We start from the raw sequence: 6,286 nt of genomic DNA, 5'->3' as shown, positions 1-6,286 counted from the left end.
TTTCGCGTTAAACAAGATACTTGAGTCATAAAATGAGAAATAAGTGGATATTGTTACAATCACATACATCTCAATTGTACCTTGGACTTAAGAACAAATCGCTTGGAGGATCGACAAGAACACACATTTGAAACGAGTTTAGTGTACGAAAAGGCATATTGGGTTTTGTATTAAAAAAAACATAGTCGATACAAGAGTAGATTACAGAGTAATAGAGTACAAACAACAAAGAGATTAAGGCTACGTTTGTTTTGACGAAAAACACTTTTCCGGAAATTTATTTTCTCATATTTGTTTTGTTAAAGGTGGAAAATAATTTTCTCAATTATTTTCTCAAAGGTGCGTGGAAAACAACTTTCTCTAGAGGAAAACCAACTTCCTCTGAAAAGAAGGAATGCCGCATTTTCACTCTAATCCCTTACATTTCCTTTTCTCTCATCTCATTCCCACTTTTATGTTATGTTTCTTTGTAATTTTTTCTTACCAGTAAACAAACAAATGAAAACTATTTTTCGTTGATGTTTTCCCTTGAACATTGTTAAAATAAATGATTTTCCGTTGAAACAAATGAAACCTAGTAGGGAGAATGTGTTGAAGTGAGGTAGGAGTAGATCCTAGAAGAAGTATGAGTTATATGCGTGAATAGATAAGTGTATAATAATTAGGATGATAAAAAGGTATAGTACCTATACGCGTAAACAACAAATGATTACACACCTAATTGCATGTAAGAGTAACTATTATTTCCACTTGGCTAATTACAGTAGGAAGGAACCCCAACTAGTGGTAAGTGTGAGATTTGGATTAAATTTCCAAGAACCTAAGAGGTAAACCCGATGCAAATTGCTCTAGGTGTATTATGAGGCGCATTGAGGGATTTAAATAGATGACAAGTTGCTAATAAACAGATTGACATAAAGGAAATTTGATGCAATTTGAGGAAAATTTGTGAAATTAATTGCAGTTGTGAACCCTGAAAAAATCACGTAAGTAATGACAAATTGCAAAAAAAGAAAAAGAAGTTGACAAGTGTTTAGAAGAGGAGGATTTAAGGATATAATTCTAATTTACCTAAGGTATGAGCCAAATTAACTACTCCGTAAGAGTGTTAGTAAAACTAATCTAAGAACAAACCCTATACAAGTAGGGAAGAACACTCTCATTGTTTTGAGCTGGTTGCTTTAAAGAGATTTTTTGAGCTATATAGTTGCTTTCATTCTTACACAAATCTTTTAAATTTCCTCCTTCAAAAAAAGTCTTTTAAATTTCCAGATATCATTATTTGCTTTAAATTAGTTTTATTTATATTCATGTTGTAGTTGACGGTAAGTTAACTTGACGGAAAGTAGAGTTGAGGTACTAAGGGATGAAAAAAAGAAAATATAAGTTCTAAAGGTGAAACATTAAAAGGTGAGACCCCAAGCATTAGCTTAACTCTTAATTCATTTATAAATTTCATTTACAAATAAATTTTAATGGCTAAGATAGAAAAAAGATCAAAAAATTATATGATGGAAAATATTAATTTGAAAATCAAGGAGTATGATGTCTAATCGGTCGGGTAAATACGAAGTATGATGCCTGGATCGTGAAAAAGCATGTTAGATCGATTTCAATGACAACCTAGTCAAGGACGCCTTAAACAATATAAAGGCCTTGTGCTAAATATGAAAGTGGACCTCGAAATTTTAATATGCCAAATTATATGTGTTAAATGCTTTTCTTGATTTGTAAGTAAGTAAATTTTTTTAATACACTACATTCTAACACAAAAACACAAAAAGAAATATACAATGAAATTTAATGAAATAGAAATACAAAAAGTAGCACACATAGAAAAACATAACTTATAGGGGTGAGGCTACCATTGGGCCTAAGTCGCCATCCCCCCAACCCTTACTCAGTTACTTGGGCCCTTAAAAAAAGCTAAGTCAATCAACAAAAGCAAAAAGGTTTGGGCTTTAGATCAGTAGCCCCCTTAATTACATGCTATAATAAATTAACAAATGATATTGTGTGCACTAAGTTTGTGAGATCTAAAGATTTAGATTCTTACAATAAAGAGATTATGTCTTAAAAAAAAACTCCACCTTCACAGTATTACAAAATATATGTTGATTATGTTTTCAAAATACACACCCATCGTCTTTAAATATACGGATTTTTCATGAAATACCCCTGAATTTTGGCGAAATTCACCAAATGCCCCTCGACTTTCAGAAATTCATAAAATACCCCTATTTCAATACTTAATGTATCAAATACCCTTATGACGTCATCAATCCTAATTAACCCATTTAACTCACCCATTAACCCATTTTTTTCCCAATTAATCCACTAAACTCCTAATTAACCCATTTTTTCTTTTCTCTCTCCCCCACTTTTTCTTCCAGTTTCTTCCATGGATCTCCCACCTCCACCAGGATGGTCGAATTTCCATCCGCCACTGTCGCCGCCAAGCAACAATAACAACATCAGCAGCGACGGTGGAAGCAGGCCGGCGACTAATTTTCTTTGTTTTTCGGCTGCACCACCAACTCATTTTCTCTCCTTCTGTCACGACAAGTCCAACTCCATCTACCCCATCAACGCCATCAACAACTCCGACTAAAATTCCCAGAAAAGGGTGTAAGCAAGAGAGGCTCAAATCTGCATTTTATCAAAACAAAAGAGGCTCGAATTGGGGGAGAATTTTAAGGGAGAAACAAACTTTTTCTGTTTGATGTTATTGTTTGCTCACTTTCTTTGAAGTTCTTCGTTCTTCAATTTTCTCTAAATCTCTTCTAATTTCTCTTCGAATTTTGTTTCAATTCTTCGAATTTCTCTTCGAAATTCCTCAAATTTCTCTTCGAATCTCTGGGGTTTGTTAAATTGATGAAATTCGTTAAATTCGTTCAATTGCTTTGACTTTTTTGTGTGATTAAATATGATGGAATTTGGTTAATTGGTCGATTATAGGTATGATGACGTCATTAAATATATTTGTTGTATTAAGTTTTGAAATAAGGGTATTTGGTACATTAAGTATTGAAATAGGGGTTTTTTATGAATTTTTGAAAGTCGGGGCATTTGGTGAATTTCGCCAAAACTCGAGGGTATTTCATGAAAAATCAGTTAAATATATTTTGATGTTTAACTCTTCAACTTTTTTTGTGTACTTAATATTTACTCCGTTTAATATACTTCCTTCGTTCTTATTTAGTTGACATAATTTGACTTTAGCACTATTTATACTCTTTTTAACTGTTTTTTTTTTATGCATAAGGTTAAATCTAGTCATGTGAGACCTTGTTAAATTCGTCTTGATAAACTTTTTGAAAATATCAACCTTTTATAATTTTTTCTTTTACATAATAAAAGATATTAGTGATAAAAAACTATGCATTGACAAACATGACTAAAGAAATACTCTGTATGTCAACCAAATAAGGACGAATGAAGTATATACATAGTAAAAAGTACCACTCGTACTATTTGTGAAAAATATAAATTTATGCGATTGTTTTTAGTCAAATAACTAGTGTGTGGCCCGGGCGTTGCCCCGGGTTTTGACTTTTATTCGGATTTATTTGTTGTAAATATGTGTCCATGTATATGATGAGTCGTCGTAGAATTATGGGGTTACACACAAGATTAGTTGCCGATTAATAACCTTCCCAAGCTGAAACTCCACGCTCTATTACCCCGAATGCATGTAATATGTTCTATAATTATTCAACCACTTACTCGTTATTACGTTCTATTACCCTGAGTTTTTTTTTAAGGCTTAATCTAGAAAAGTAATAATTGTACATTTATAAATTGAAAAGTAATAATTGTACATTTATAAATTAAAAAGTAATAATTGTACATTTATAAATTGAATAATCATTTCCTTTTTTTGCATTCACTTCTATTCGATTTGTTGTTTATTGTAAAAAAGATCATAACTGTTTAAATAGAATATATAACACAAGTTGTGGTTGGTTAAGATGGTTGGACGTTGAACTTTTAACAAAGAGGTTTGGTGTTCGATCCTTGCTTACATGTTTTTTGGTTGTCAATGACATGTCATGATGCTGATTAGTGGTGACGTGGCGTAGTAAGAAGAGGTATACGTGACACATATACGTTCTTAAAAACGCCTTTTAATATATTAGTATAGATTGTTACTAGGAAAAACGCTAAAAGTGATTATATATAAATTCACAAACTTCTTTAAAAAAAAATAGCTAAAAGTTTGTTAACAATCTTCAAATGGACCCCATTAATGACCAAGTCTACCTACATTCCTGGTAACTTACCAATGACCTAAGCCCCTCTAATGAAAAACTATTTACCAACTTTTACAATTTATTAGCCACTCCCTAATCCACCTTATCATAATCCAATAACTTTCAATTAAAAAGAAAATGAATTGTTTTATATTTTTTTAAGGAAAAAAGAAAGAAATGGTAGAGAGAGATTGAATATTAGGCGCTTTGATTTGGAAATAATGAAGCATATTTAAAATAATAATAAAGAAAGTAAGATTGTTTTTCTTACAAAAATAGAATCATTTTTCTTAACTTAAGCAATGTAAGAGCAACTCCGATGGTTGTATTTAGGGACTTGCTTGCAATTTCCAAAACTTTCAAGCAAGTAATTAAATCATTGGAGCAATTTTGTTAAATTAGCTAGACAAAGCAAATTAGCTCTACCAATCTAATTAACTTGGGAAAAAACAACTTCTTTTTCCTAATTAATAGCAATGTAAACGTAAGAATTGAATAAAAAAATTAAAATAGGAAGTTAGACAAAAATCAAGCTACTTGCTAACCATTGGAGCATGTTGTAGCTATAAAATGTTGTTGCTTGAAAATTTGATGTGGCATACCGAGTTACAATGATATTAGCTAACCATTAAAGATGAGCATCTACAACGGCAATCTAATTTCTAAATTAGCTTGTCATGCCACATAAGAGCATCTCCAATGGTTGTAGCTAGGGACTAGCTTGCAATTTTTAGAAATTCTAAGCTACTAGCTTGACCATTGGAGTTCAAATGATGAATTAGCTTGGCCAAGCAAATTAGCTTAAACAAACTAATTTGCTAGAAAAAAATTGGCCAATGAAATAATATTAAATAAATTATATTTAAAATATTGATTGACAAATATGACTACATAATATAAAGCTAGTAGTTAACCATTGAGGTACCAACTACCTAAAAAGGAAAATAGCCAGATATATTATGTGGCATGACAAGCTAATTTAAAAGTTAGCTTACCATTAAAGATGTTCAAATATTTCAAGTTACTTCCCTTTCTAGCTAGTTAGTAACTTAGTGAAGGAAATAATGCCCTTGGTCCAAGTATGCATTCTATGTTAAGTCTAATAAATGCGGTTCAGTATTAATTAACAAGTTAATAATTCAGTGAGATCAAGTGAGCTGAATGCCTAGCTAGAGGCCGCTTCAGTTCAAGTGGAATTAATGATATTAATCCACAGCTTACTCTTGACTGAACCCGTAGGGTCACACAAATAGTACGTAAACGGATCAAGTATTTAATGGCATTAAATACTCCATCTATGAATATTCGGAATCGACGGATCTTGGTTTCAGTGGGAGCTGAGATCGTCACAGGCAAGAAATGAATACCCCGGAAACGATGATATTGCCGGAAACGGAAATATGGATCGTATCGGAAATATGAATATTATCCAAGTCGTAGATTTTGCCGGAAACGGAAACATGGTACGTATCGGAAAATATTATCGGAAATGGAAATATTGCCAGAATCGGAAATATTGCCGGAAACGGAAATATTGTCAGAATCGGAAATATTACCGGAATCGGAAAATATTACCGGAATCGGAAAATAATTCCGGAAACGGAAATATTAAATATTTGTTCGAAACGGAAATTAATTCCGGAATCGGAAATGTTAAATATTGTTCGTATCGGAAATGAATTCCGGAATCGGAAATTTAATCGGAAGCGCATCGTACGAATAAGCATCGGACGAGGCCTGCCGGACGAGGGCCCAGCACGAAGCCAGGCCATCGCCCAGCAAGCCAAGCGCGCCGCACAAACAGCCACGCCAGGCCCAGCGCAAGGCCAGGCCCAGCAGGCCGTGGCAGCGCGCACAGCGCGCGCAGCGCGCACAGCGCGCACAGCACGCGCAGCGCGCGCGGGAGCTGCGTGGGCTGCTGCTCGCGCGCACGCATGGGCGGCCCATCGTGGCTGCCGTGTGTGTGTGTGCAAGTGTTTGTGTTCGTGCACGTTTCCTAAAACATGCAGAGTTCGGTTAATGATTAAATTCCT

Source organism: Spinacia oleracea, chromosome 1 (assembly GCF_020520425.1).
Source record: "Spinacia oleracea cultivar Varoflay chromosome 1, BTI_SOV_V1, whole genome shotgun sequence".
NCBI lineage: Eukaryota > Viridiplantae > Streptophyta > Magnoliopsida > Caryophyllales > Amaranthaceae > Spinacia > Spinacia oleracea.
The sequence above is the reverse complement of the archived record's forward strand: the minus strand, read 5'-3'. Positions refer to the sequence as shown.